Raw genomic sequence first — 14381 nt, forward strand, 5'->3', positions numbered from 1 at the left:
GGTGGGCTTCCTGCAGCCCCCACTTTCAGTGATCATGTGCACCCAAAGGGGGCAGAGGGGCCTGGGCTCCCCTCTCTGCCCCTTCTTCAGGGTGGGGTGGGGGCTGGGATTTGCTGCTCATAAAAGCCAAGAGATCGCTCACTCACTTGCATGAAACTTTGGACAGAGCAGGTGTCACTTCTTTTGCCACTATCTCCTTCCTCTCTCCCCACCAGCCACACCCAACAGGAAGGAAGCTGCAACTGGGCTGCACGGGAATCCTCCCAGTCTGCCTTCAGAGCCCCCCCCACCCCTGCCCTTCCAAGCAGCATCATTAATGCTGCTCCTTTAAGACGTTATCTTTTAATTTGGTGCTCCCCCCTCAACTAACTGATTTATTAGTTTACATCTCAGAAATCGTAACCCTTCGCTTCCCTTCACCCTCCCAGATGCCATAAATCCCCTTCAAGGCTTCGTCACCCTGCTGCTAGGGGTGCAGTCCCCTGCCCCCGCCCCCCAAGTCACCTCTTGGTCCCTAGGGAACGTGGGGCTCATTTGCTGGGGGTTTGGCCTAGCTCGTCTCAGAAGCTAATCCCTTGGGTGGCTCCTGTCAGATTATTAATCAGCTAAAGCGGATCGGCCCTGGAACAACATGCGGTCGGACTTCAGATAAAACAGGCCAGCAGATGCTTGGCATGTGGCTGTTTAAAGTAACAACATCCCTTTTCCTCTCTTGCCTTCTCAAAGGGGGAAGTGCGATGCTTTCGCAGCTGCTTGCATCCCCCCACTCTGGCGCAGCATGCCGGGGTGCCCAGCATGTCAATGGACATGTGAAAGTGTGAATTGCTCGGAAAAGCGAATGGCAGGTGTCATTTCTCCCTTCACCATTGAAGGTTTTCGTTTCTTCCAGCAGTTTGAAAATCTTCAGGCCCATGGTCTGGGGGCATGTGGCACTGGCTCTCTTCTCCCCCGCTGACCCTCCATACTGTTCCTTTAGACTAGAGGAAAAACGTTTGATGCATATAATTACACCTGAGAAGTTAGGAAAGCAACTGAGAGGCAGCACAGCCTAGTGGTTAGGACAGGCCACTGCGAGACAGGAGTCTTCGGTTCTGTCCCCAACTGACCATGAGCATGTCACTCCCCCGTCAAAGTGCCTCAGTTTCCCCATCTATAAAACGGGCATCTTTGGCCTGAGAAAGCCATTCCTCCTGTTTAGCATGTGCCCCTTCCCTACACAGACTCACCCCCAGCCATCAGTGCCTGAGGGCCAGCAGTGGTGCTACAAGTTGGAAATGCTGCACCAGCCAGCTTGTGGCTAGAGAGCCTTAGCGCAACCGCTGCTGATGACTGGCTCTCCGTCAAACACGCTCCCAGGTTGGATTGCTTTGACTCAACCCAGTGAGGCTGAAATATTGAGTCACAACGGCCCTAAACTTCATTACCAGCTCTTACCACAGATTACTTAATAAAAAACCAGGCTGCGCTAATTGCTTTTCCACAGTAGCACTTCTGGAGGAGAAAACTCTGATTAATTTGAAGAGGCAACCCCTCCAGCGCAGGCCTGTGAACTGAACCCCCTTCCTGAACAACCCCCCGTCCAGAGGGGCAGCCCAATGCACCAGCAGAGAGCAGCAAATCTCCAGGGCTCCAGCAAAGAAAGGAACCGAGGGGCTAGAGGAACAGATGGGAGTAATGAAGTGAAGCAAACAAGGGAAAGAAAAATCTCCTTTGGTTTCCAGTGAGCCCATAAAGAGTGGCATAGGGGAATGAATGGCAGGGGTGACAGAGGGCAGCTGACGTGGCAGGTTAAAACAGGTTGATGGATTTGACTGCATAGTTCAGTGCACTGCCCGGGCAGCCTGGATATGGTGCCCATGGGCCATTGTGAGGTAGCACCAGCAAGTGGGGCCCAGTGACAGGGATCTTGCCATCACACCTGGGAAGGGGCTTCAGAAACCTTCCAGGAGGGAAGCTCGACAACATCCTTCTCCTCCGAGCCTGCTCACTCTCCCCCCTGGAGCCATTTTCATCTCTCCTCAGGGCTGAGCACAGAGGAGTTGGGAGAGGCAGACAGTGAGCTCTGCAGGCTTGGAGAACACTCCCCAGGGACATGGTGAAGCCTCTCCTCTTGGAACTAGTGAGAGGCCCAAACTGGGGAATGTTTTGATCCAGGTTTATCTTTACCTGGGACCATTTGGGACTGGATGGAGAGGTGTAGAGCATAGCCTGCAGGGGAGAACGCTGTCCTGGCCAAGTTCCGATGGCTCTGATAAACTGGTAGCCAAGCATCCTGGGCCCTCACGGTGGTGGAAGGTAGAGCAGGGAAATGCTGTGTTTGGGTCCCAACAGGGCATAGAGTTGGGGTGTGGGAACAGCTCTTCTGTTACAGTAATGACCTTCTCTGCTGCTCCCCCAATGGATTTGACTTGACCAGAGCTGTGTTTACGTATGTGACCATGTGTGCATTAGAAATGGAAGGGGCCATTTCCTGGTGTCCTCTGAGACCCCACTGCCCTCTCCCTTTTCCCCTAACTCCATGGCCAAACTCCCACTCTCCCAGCCAAAAGTAAAAAGGGTAAAAAGGTGCATTTCCAGCCCTCAGGGCTGGAGGGAATAGCTTGAAAATGTGAATCATGTGCACCCTAAAGACAGAGCAACCAGAGGGCGAATGAAAAGAATCCCAAATGTATTATCTTTTTACATATCTCGATTTTTAAGCCAATCTCATGATTTTGGGGGCCTGACTTGTGATTTTTCAACTCTTGGTGTTAGCCATACTGTTTGCTCACTTCACTTCTGACCCCTTTCTGTTTCTCTGGGCTTTAAAGCGATAGGACACACAATAATCAAGTCAATGAGAATCACAACAAATAGACCATCAACCCAGCTAGTGTAAACTGGCGTAGCCCCATTGCTTAAAGTTGATTTACACCATCTGGCCCGTATTTTTAAAATTACTTTAACTAGTTAATAAACCAGTGGAATTAAAACCTCTCCAAAACAACAAACACCCTAGAATTAAAATGTAAAGTTATTAGACAAAGGTAATATATCAAAACTGTTTTAGCATGTTCAACCCAACTAGTAGGATAAGCCCCACCTCCAATGCTGTCCTACGGACTGTTTACATGCCCATGGATGGACCCTTAGCTTTGGAATGTACCCCACGGAGGAATGCATCAGAAGGGGTCACGTTTACTTTACTTTATTTGCTCATTTTTTAAATTTTTGGTTTTATCAATAGATTCCTTGGAACCATGGTTTTTACAGTATTATGTCTGGAAATTCATTTGCATATTTAGCATTGATTGGTTCAAATTCCTTCCAATCGCGTTTTTTTTCCTGGTGAATTCCACAAAGTCAGTAGTGCTGTACTATTTTGTAGCCAATCAAATCATGCTATGCAAATGAACTGAAGTATAAACTTGCTGTGTAGTACACCCTGCTGATGGCCTTTTGATCTGTCTGATTGTCCTACACCAGAGATGAAGGTGATCCTAAAGTTAGCGAGACCCTGTACTGCAGACTACAAGGCTTTTATTAAACTTTGCTTCTACTTATTCTTCTAAAAAAAGTGCAGCAACCTGTTAGCACACGTGGCTGTTTATTACACCAGAAAGCACTAGCCTTGGCTTTATTAAGCTCAGAGAAGAAGCACGGTCTAAGGCTAAAAGAGTCAGAAAATCTCCATTCTCCTACCAACTCTACTACTGACTCATTATTAGCACAAAATCAGATTTGTTACATCACTAAAGCGTACGTAAATAAACTAAGACTCCTGCCTGTGGTTTATTTTGCAATATCTCAGTAGGCCTCTCAGTGTTCACACTATTAATGTTCATAGGATTACGTGTATGTGGGGTGGGAAGGATCTGCAGTCGGAGACAAAGATCCTGGAGAGGTATTGCTTTCCCTAGGGGTGCAGGCATGAGATCCCAGCCCATATATGTCAATGGGAGTTTTGCGAGGGACTTCACTAAGGTCAGGATTTCACCCTCCTCTTCAACTGAGGGCAGGCAAAGTGGTTAGGGTGAAAGAGGAGGAGTCATGATGCCTGCGTTTTGTTGTGGACTCTGGTCTCAGTGGGTGTGTCTACACTGTGATAAAAAACCCACAGCGCCGAGTCTCAAAGCCCAGGGCAGCTGACTGGGGCTCATGGGGCTTGGTCCGTATGGCTAAAAATAGCAGCATAGACATTTGGGTTTGGGCTTGAGCTGGAGCCCGGACTCCGAGACCCAGAGAGGGGGAGGGTCTCGGAACCCGGGCTCCAGGCTGAGCCTGAACGTCCACACTGCAATTTCATGGCCCCGCAGCCTGAGCCCTGTAAGCCTGATTCAGCTGGCCCAGGCCAGCCTCGGATTTTTTATTGCAGTGTAGACATACCCAATGAGGCTGATTTTTAGTGGCGATGATTCCAAGTGGAAGCATTCAGCAGCCCAGGAAACTAGGCACCATGAGACTTTAGAAAATATCTCCAATTTCCTTGGAAAAAGAAAAGGAAAATGCTGCCCCATCAGAAGTATCTGAAAGAGGCTCTCTGCGGGGGAGATTGCCCACCATTGAACAAAGAGCAAAACGGTGAATTTAAAGAATACATGAATTCATTCACCTCTAGGCTGGAAGCATTAGCTGGAAGTGGAGGGTCTGGCTGCTCTTTATTAGCAATCTGCATTACCTCATGGCCAGAGGTCCCAGTCAGGGTTTGGGGCCCTGTTGCGCTAGGTGCTGAAGAACCCCCAAGAACCAATTTGAAAACACAAACAAACTCTGGGGTCAGGATAAAGGTGCTGACAAAAAGAATCTCTTTTTGGGACCCAAGGGTAAAATCCTGACTTCACTGAAGTTAATGGCAAAGCTCCCATGGACTTTAATGGGGCCAGGATTTCACCCCAGCAGCCTGGGCTGGAGCGAGAAGGCAGAAGTCCTGGTGGTGGACACTCAGTGCAGAGGGCCAGACTGCCCCGTCCCATCCCACCCCAGTAGCTCCAGGAGAACATGGCTAGAGTAAGGCCAGGAGAACAGATTGAGGCAGTGGGGGAGGCAGGGTGGAAATCCAGACCCTCTCAAAGCAGCCTGTCTGCCTAAGCACTGGCCACTCCCGAGCTGCTGGTGTGGGTTCTCAGGCTCTCAGGGGATGGCCTCAGTATGGGATGATCACAGGGCAAGCATCTGCACTACTGCATGCCCTTGTGCATGTGCATGCGCACACTGGTGTCCCCTCCGGGCTCTAGCAGACCTGCTCCCACCTAGCATCATGGATGGAGGAGCACCCGGAAGAGTGCTGCACAGCCCACCTATTTACTGCCTGCAAAGCCGTGAGCTGATCATCCAGTAAAAGATCTTCCCATTGGGCAGGGGACAGTCCAGTGACCCAGTTGGCTGGATGCATGATGCCAGAGGGCTACTTGGAACAGCAGGCAGGTTGGAAGGGAGTCGGCCTGTGCTTATCCGAGGTTTCGCTCCATAAGTCTGAATACTTCTGAGCCCCTCTGATCCATTTAGGTCCCCAGTAAGGGCCAGATCCTCAACTGACACTAAGCACCTACATCTCCCAATATCATTGGGAATAGGGGGTGCCCAGGACCTTTCAGGTTTGGGCCCCAGTCCTGCTCCAAGACCAGAGATGGCAGGGGTGGGTACCAGGCCTGTTGAACACATGATCTTTCTTTCCCTTCCTTTGGCTTCCCCCCATTCAGCCTTCCACAGCCGTCAACCAAACATCTGATCGAAGGCCTGGGGGAGGGAGTTAGAACTGTCCAGTCTGGTTATGAGTGAAGGTCATTGATCTAGTGCAGACCAGGGATGCGGAAAACAGGGGAGGGAGGAAAAAACCCTCAGAGAGCGAGCATGTGCGAGCACAGCAAAAGGCAGCGGAAGTGGCTGAAACACAGTTTCACACTCTGAGACCCAAGGGCTGTTGTCAACCCGTCCTTCATGCTCACATCTTGTCACACTAGAGGTCAGGTCTCCCAAGCGTTCCTGGAGAGCTGAGCCAGTCCATATGGCAGACAATATGTTAACAATATGGATCTGCTGCTCGTCAGGCTCTGAGCAGATGGATGTGACAACCCTGCTCTTATCCCAGACAGGCTTTTAACATCCTCTCTCTCCACCGCTTAGCCACACTGGAAGGGCTCTGTCCAAGCACCACTGGGTCCTGCCGGGGCAGACCGCAGGGCCGAGTGTGAGAGCACCCACCCAAGCAAAGCTTGGTCGGCTTTGTTTGGATGGGAGCTGAGGCTCAGACTGGTCCATAACAACCCAGCCAGGCTAAATCTTTGGTCCAATCAGAACTTGCTTTAAAGGGCCTGGTGAATCTAATTAACTTGGCACATAGTATGCTCAACAGGCTGGTATGCTAACACCACTTCATTCTGGGGGTGAGCGGCTACCCCCAGACAAACTATTTGGGGATGCATCTAAGATACAAACCAATTAGCTTTGTGAGGGCTCTGCACTCCCAGCTCCACCACCACACACATACCAAGGGAATCGGCGCAGCTTTCCACAGGTTTGGCATTTCATGCACAACCCATGTCATGGGTGATGGCAGCAGGATGCAACAGCACACGGCAAACCCAGGGGAAACAATGTAGATGCTGTAGAAGAGTCAGGGGCTCTGAAGTCCCTATCCAGGGCAGGAGGCCAGACTGGATGGACCCACACACTGACCCGGAATAGCAACTCCTGTCGCTCTGGCTGTATCTTGTCTGGGCTGTTCTATGCTCCTCTCTCTGTATAACTGAGACAGGTAAGTGGGCAGCGACCCAGAGGAGATGCAGAAAGTAAGACAAAGGGGATCGCATGCCCAAACTGGCAGCTCAGCACTGCTTTATACTGGGCACAACTAGCAGCAGGAGTCACTTCTCCCTGCCCTCCACAGCAACCCAGAAAGGTCTTATTTCTGCTGAGCAGAGGTAGAAGGGGACAAAATCCAGGCATGTTGCTGGAAAAATGGACACCACCTACCCTCTGATACACCTGCCACCACCAACCGTCCTGCCTCCCACAGCTTTTTGTGCCCAATACATTTCAGCGGAGTTGGAGAGTCTGCACCCCTATTCCTATCTCCAAATGTTTACAGCTTACCAATACTGGTAGGGACACTGCAGCCTAGCTGGGTACGTTATAGCATGTTACCAGTAAAGACTGCATGTCCTAGCTTGTTACTGGTAGGTCCTGGTTATTCTAACCCAGGTAAGAACATTACAGCAGATACTGTATAGCCCCAGGAGAGTATAGTATTGGTAGATACTGTATGATTGAGTCAATAGATATGTTATAGCATTTACCTGGAGGCACTGTCTGGACTGGGAACATTTCACTGATCCCAGGCAAGTAGTACATATATATATTTCTAATGGTCTGATCACTTCTGATTTCCCCCTCTCCTCAGACAGGATGTGCCCATTCACCAGTTACAGAGCAGAGATGACTGAGCAGCCTGCACTCAGTTCTCACCAGGGTGTGGGAAGGCACATGGCTGTGCATTTGTGGTCGGACGCTAGGATAAATGGGTGGAGTTTCACCTGCCACAACCAAGTCCTAGTATTCGCATCTGACTTGGGAAGCCCACAAGGCTCCCTTGTCTCAATCCCCCATTCTCCATCTCTGCTCCTTCGGCCCTGACAGCAGTAGAGCATGGAAATCTCATCAACAGGCTGGGGCCTTGAGCAACAAGACCTGTTGCCTCTGGACCCAAAGGGTTGCAATGGCTCTAGCAGGGTGCACAGAGGCCAGAGTGCTCAGTGCCTTCTCCCCAGGGATAAAGCCTTGAGCACCCTCTACCTAAACAGCTCAAAATCAGCCATGTCCGGCCCTGGGGAAGTTTTAGCGCTGGACAGGGGGGCGGCGCCGAGCAAGCAGAGAACACCGATGCATCAACATCCTGACCTGCAGCATCCTTGTACTTACAGAACAGAGGCACGGAGAACATAAATAATTGCCCCCCATGCTGCCCAAGAAACCTCTGGCAGAGCTCAGGCTTGAATGCTGATCTCTCAAGATCCAATCCTTTCTCGTCCTGTGCCAGTCCAGTGCTGCCCCCTTGGCTCTTCCGTTGCACCCTCCCCTCCCCACACTACTCCAAGTCCTGAAGTCCCACACACACAGCTGGGAGTCCCACACACACAGCTGGGACTCTTCTGACTCACAGTGGCCCGGAATACCATGGCAGAGCAATATCTCCCTTGGGGCCTATAGGGAACGTGACCCGGGGTCTCCAGAGAGACGACATGATGCATAAATCCACTGAGCACCTCTAAGAATGAGCATCATTCAGATGTTTTTTGCTATTCTCCCCTCTCAATGCTGCCATCAGGGCGGCGACAACTTGGGGAGATAACCTCTGGCAAAATCATCCCCGCATAGTACCCACATACCTCCCATCAGCAGCAAACCCGATGTGGCAGCACCTTCCAACCCCCCTACTAAGCCCTGGCCATCATCAGAGACACAAATGTTATCCACGGAATATGTGCTTTCTTGGGTCACGCTGCACCAGTTCTGTGTTAGGGAAATGCTTGAAGGACACCGCTATTTGAACCACGTGGCACAGACCACCGTACCTATCCCACGGCCCCTATGACTAACCACCATGCCACTGGAACACCAGCACCACAGAAAACACTACTGCGTTTGGCCACAGCAGAGTGGCTGCAATGGGAGCCAGCAGTGAAGAGGCTAAAATGGTTTTTAAATAGGCAGAGTCCCACCCTCATAGCCCATGCGACCCCCAGTGTTACAGACCCCTGAGCTCCACAGCACAGACATTCTCAAGCTGTTGTCTCCAGTTACATCTGAGACTGCCTCATGCCCTAGTTGTTCAGGCAGAGGAACTGTTTCCAGCCCAGCCTGGCAGATCCCCCAGCCAAGAGCCAATGCTGGACACAAGGACACTCAGGAGGAGACTTCAGAGCCCAACATGTGAATATCAGCAGATGTAAGAACCCCAGACTCAAACGTCATGACCTGCCCTGTTCTATCCCCTGCCAAGGGAATCCGTCTTCTGAAGCCCCTTGCCCAGGAGACACTCCACCCTATCAGCCATGGCACTGGTAGCTAAGAGAGAAGTGGTTCAAAATGACCCATTCCTGTATGAGGTGCCATCAAACCCTCCATCTGTGCACAAATGGGCTGTGTTATCAGGGGTGTGTCATACCCTCGATGCTGGGGACGCTGCAGTCCTGCCTATAAGCCAACCCAAATGGAGTTAAAGAAGTCAGAACCCTGGAACCAGCCACCTGTGCGTCAATTTAAGCGAATATTGTGGCGTTTCCATGGCAATCCCACCACCATGCTGAATACATGACCCACAAACAAGCTCCTGCAGCTCAACTTAAATACAGTCTCTCCATACCAGAAATGCATCCTAGGGGAACCACCAAAGCCCATGGAAACTCAAAAGTCAGCCAGAGACCATCCAGATTCTGGTCACAGCTCAAACCAAGAGGACCAGATTACAGAGGGAAGTCAGTACCTTGCATCCACAAGTCACTGGGCTTGAAGTCCATTCCAACCTATACAGCCAGGATGGGAATCAGGAGCTTTTTTCCAGAAGTCCTTGATGGACACAGTGCAAGTTTGATGAGTTCCCTTCACTTAGTGAAGTCTCTTTGCCCTGAGGAAGAGAAATGAACGGTGTATTATTTACCCAGCCTCTGCATATCGCTCGCCCAATCTGTGTCCTGAGTGGGTACAAGTGGCCACCCACAGAACTCGGCACTCGGTCAGCCCCGACAACCCAGCTGGGGGAGATGTAACAGACCTTGGCCGATCTGGCATGGCACAGCCATCTTGTGAGATAACCAATCAGAGGCCAAGTTACAGACCCTTTGCGTGGTCACCGGTCGGGTGTTGAGCCACAGATCTCCTGCAACCACGTGGCCAACCCACTCTAGGGAAGAGCTGGGTGCTGACCAAGTGCAAAGATAGACTCCACTGTCATGCCACTTGTTGAGAAGGACTTCCCCTGAAACCTCCTCAGCAGCATTTGCTGCCCCTATAACACAGCAGTTCCACCCCCTAAACTTACACGTCATTCACTATTACTTGTACTGCAGAAGCACGGCTCTGCTGTGCTAGGTGCTGTACATTTATGCAGTGACAGAACCCCTACCTCCGCAGAGCTTGCCATCTAGCCAGAAAAGAAAGGATAATTTGCAGTTTACACATGGGGAACCGAGGCACATAGAGAGTCATAGCGTGACTCTGTGGCGGAGCCTAAAACAGACACCAGATCTCTCAAGTCCCAGTCTACTGTCTTAACCACTAGGCCATCCTTTTCTCAATTCCTGCTCTTCTTGGATCTATTACTCCACCTCAGCACATTTCTTGCCCTCCTCCCCTCACATGCCAGGACTGTAACCACCTAAGCCAATCACCATCCGTTTTCTTCTTTAGAGGGAACAAAAAAAAGAACAAACTTTTACCTTCTTTACCAAAACCAAACCAAACCAAAAGAGGTCTCTGTCACAATATTTTATCGGCGCATCAGGCTGATCTGGGAGGTAGGATTTCTAGGCTGGACATTTTTTTCATTTCCGTCAGATAAAAATAAAAGCAGCAAAACAAAGGGGGATTGTTGAGATCAATTTGTGATAGGTGCCGGGCCAAAGAAAACGGAGCCAAAGAAGTCAGAACCCTGCAACCAGCAACCTTTGTGTCAATTTAAGCAAATATTGTGGCGTTTCCATGGCAATCCCTGTTTTGAATATCCACTACACTCACTTTTTAAAAGGGCTTTTCCTGTTTGTGTATCAACTTCCAAACCTGTAAATATTTTCAGCCTTAACACAGACCAACTCCCCCCTGAAACCAGAGATGCTCACAGCTGGGACACAGAGTCCCCCCTTTGTGACAACCCAAAGCTGTGAAAATTCCCACCCAAGCGCTGGGTTAAAGCAACATGCGGTGCCTGGCTCACGACCCACCGATGCCAGCAGTTTCAGCGCTGGGGCTGGATCTCCGTCTTGCTCTCTCTGCATCATGCCTGGCTGTTCGCAGCAGCAGGCACAAGAGCCTGTTGATTTTCTTTCACGAAACTTGAGGAGTGACACCAGCTCTCATACACACGCTGTGCTGAAAGCGCTGTACTGAGTGAAGCACAGTGCCAGGAAGTATCCCTCCCTCCAGTACAGCGCACACAGGACCGGCAGCCCCCTCCACTAAGCCTATTGCACAGAGCGCTCCCTGTGCATCCAACTGCAGGGCTGGGCCCCCAAAGGACCCCACCACTGCATCCCAGTCGTGACCCGCAGCACCCCAGCAAATCCAGCCCTAAGCCTAGCCTGAGCAGAAACTGCCAATCACACTGAATTGTGCCACCCAGTAGTACACACAAATGGAACTAGGAAGAGAGCAAACATCACCCTCTCTTGTGACCTGAGTTAAGATTTGAACGCACATTTCCAAAGAAAAGCCGAGTGCAGGTTTGCATGGATCCAAGGCCTAGCCCACTGTGTCGCTGGGATCCTCGTCTCCAGGAGCACATACAGCTGGTCACAAACTGACAAAGAGTCCCTTGGACAAGCACGGTATCATTGTCAGATCTAAGCAGCCGGACCCTGTCCACAATGTACAAAGTGCCAGACACATCTTGGAAGGAATACCCCACTCAGCAGGATTGCAGGTGCCCAGTATTGCATGAAAATGCCCACTGCAACTCTGCCACAGGTACCCGGGCCAGCCCAGGGACACCCATTCAGATGCAAGTCCTGATGCTACACTCCTGCTCTGAGGCTGTGCTGCGAATCCCAGCCCCTCCCAGCACCATGGCAGCAAGCTGGTTAACTCAAGTTTCCTGGCTGCAATGGATTCATGCCAGGCCCGAGTGTTAGTTTAGTGTAATTTTTGGGAAGTCAATTTCCTCTGGGTTTTTTTTTTTTTTTTTTTTTGCTTTTTGCTTTATTTTTAAAGGGTATATTTTAATATCAAAACATTAGCACCTTCTGATGAGTGTCCAGGAGAACCTCACGGAAAATCAAAAGGTGACATCAAAGTTAGGATGCCAAGTGTCCCACGGGGACGGTTCCTAACACCATCCACTAAAGGGAGCGGTCACTTAGCCCAGCTGCATCCCTGTCACTCCATGGTCCTGACAGCTCATTCAAGATCCCAGGGCACTTCTGATAGGAGCAGATGGGGGATGAATCCCAATGTCCTGGCCAGACTCCAATTTAGGAAATCCTAAAGCCCTGCAACTGGATATTTTATCCCTTCTTCATTTCTTGCCATGAACAGTTGCGAAGTCACACCCCAGAAGTGGCTGCACTTCAGAGGTGGCTGAAGTGAATTCTATATTTCCTGAGTGCTTTAGGGTCTCTGCTACCTAGAGGCCACAGCAATGGAGACTGGCCCTTTATAACCATTTAGCGAGAAAGGTAATAAAGACCCTATCAGATTGTGATTTATCAGCTCTGGGTCCCTCCAACAGCGCTGTAAAGCAATGGGATGCCACGGGTGGAGCCCGGCTTGCATCAACGGAAGTGTCTGTGCTTCATGCTGCCAAGCGGGGAAGCCAGCTGACTGATGGGCCGGGCCCAGTAGGCACTCAGAGTACAAGCCAGGCAGGACGCTTGTTCCCTGAGGCAGGGATAGGGTATGGGGTGCATGGGAAATCAGCGCCTCTCCTCTGGTCAGATACAGAACAGCACTGAGCAGGTTCAAAAGGTGAGCCCCCACCAGGCAGCTCTGCTCAGCCAGAGAGCTGGCAGCCATGATGGAGCTGAGGACAATTGTGAGGCTGAGGAGGGGGACCCATGCCCGCAGCACCAGCCGGGCATGCTCAGAGTCCAACAAATGAGCGCCCCAGTTGGCCTTTGAGCGGGCCAGGAAGACACCCTCCAGATCAGACTTAGGCTTCCTAGAAGGGAAAGTTTCCAGTCCTCATGGAGCTGCCCCAGAAGGGTGAGAGAAGAGCCACGGAGACCACAGCCGACATGGGGCCTCTGACACAGGATCATCCCATCCCCACCGGCTGGAAAGAGGTTCAGTCCAATAGCAGGAAGGATGGTCTTATGGTTAAGGTTTCGGCCTAAGGGGTCAGGACACCTGTGTTCCGAGCCGAGCTCTCTGTGACCTTGGGCAAGTCACTTCACCTCTCTGCGCCCTCCCTTGCCACAGCACCGACTCTAAGCCACCTCCTGACGGACTGCGAGGCTAAATGACGGTTTGAAAACCCCATCAGGACCACTGGAAGTGATGGACATCCACTCTCTGCCCATGTGCAGTGGAGTCTCTCCTTCTGTGATCCCATAGCTGGGGATGGGTTAACCTCTTCCGTTGCATTGGAGGGAGGCTAAGAATGCTGCCATGGGTCTGCCCATGCACAGGAAGGGCACAGGGAGAGGGGAGCTGCTAATGAGAAACACGGCACTGCTCGGAGGGGAGCGTGGTGCTAGAGGCTGGCCACAACCCTCTCCACAGGGCCACACTCACCCCATGGCCACAAGAATGTAGAGTCCCCCCCAAGGGAGCTCTGGGAAAGCAGGAGGAAATAGTGAGGCCACAGAAGACCCCCTGAAGTTTCCAGAAGGCTTTAAAATGGGTCTGTCTGGTCTCTGTTCCGCTCCCTCTGTCTCTCCCCCTTTTTAAAGATCTGGGGCCAGATCCTTAGCTGGTGCAAATTAGGGCCGTTCCCCTGACTTCGCTGGAGTCGTGCCAATTCACGCCCGATGAGTGACCGGGGCTGCCAGTTCTTCCCTTTGGTAACCCCAAGGGTGACTCTCCACCAAACAGCAGTGTTGGCCCAGCCAGACCAATAGGTCAGCCACATTTACCGATTGCCCCCGAGCACCAGCAGAGCTCCTAGCGCAGGAACTGGACCCTGCTGGAGCAGTGCTGGATGTACAGTCAATCCGCCTCTTCGCTGAGTTTCTTCCTTTCTACTAACAGGTACAGCCACAGGAAATATACTCTAGGGCTGGGGGCTTTTCATTGCTGTTAGTGCAGGAGCAGTTGGCTTTTGGAGAGCTGCATCTTACAGTGCAATGAGTTCATAGAGCTACAATGGACCACTTGTGGCTGGGAAGGGCAGAGACACAGGACAGTCCTGCCGGCCTAATGGGGAATGAGATGAAGTCAGATCTTCACTTGTAGCTGTGACGATAAGACATCTCAAGTACAAGCCAGAATTGCCTCCCCACTTGTACATATCACCAGGCTTTGCTGGGGAGGGAAAGAGAAAAAGAAATCAAGATCTCCTACATTTGGGCATCAACAGCCCAGAGAGAATGGGGAGGCAGGGAGGTACAATGCAGTAAAAACGTGCCAGTAGCAGAGGGCTCATTAACGATCGTTGGGTTGCCAACCCTCCACAACTCTCCTGGAGTCTCCAGGAATTAAAATTATGTTGTGTGATGAAACCTCCAGGAATACATCCAGCCAAAAACTGGCAACTC

The 14381-nt window shown here is 51.2% G+C and overlaps 1 long non-coding RNA gene across 1 annotated transcript in view; it reads right to left on the bottom strand.

Moving 5' to 3' along the window:
* Positions 1 to 558: 558 nt before the first annotated feature.
* LOC137165895 (uncharacterized) overlaps positions 559 to 14381 on the bottom strand; it is a 52130-nt gene continuing 38307 nt past the window's right edge. Inside the window, exons 2-3 of the long non-coding RNA XR_010923516.1 lie at positions 9461 to 9601; positions 559 to 977 (exon numbers count right to left, since the gene is read on the bottom strand). This is a non-coding gene — a long non-coding RNA (uncharacterized lncRNA). The remainder of the gene's footprint in view (positions 978 to 9460; positions 9602 to 14381) is intronic.

This window comes from Emydura macquarii, unplaced genomic scaffold (assembly GCF_026122565.2).
Source record: "Emydura macquarii macquarii isolate MOO-44397 ecotype Brisbane River unplaced genomic scaffold, CSIRO-AGI_Emac_v2 contig_2768, whole genome shotgun sequence".
In the NCBI taxonomy this organism is placed as follows: Eukaryota; Metazoa; Chordata; order Testudines; family Chelidae; genus Emydura; species Emydura macquarii.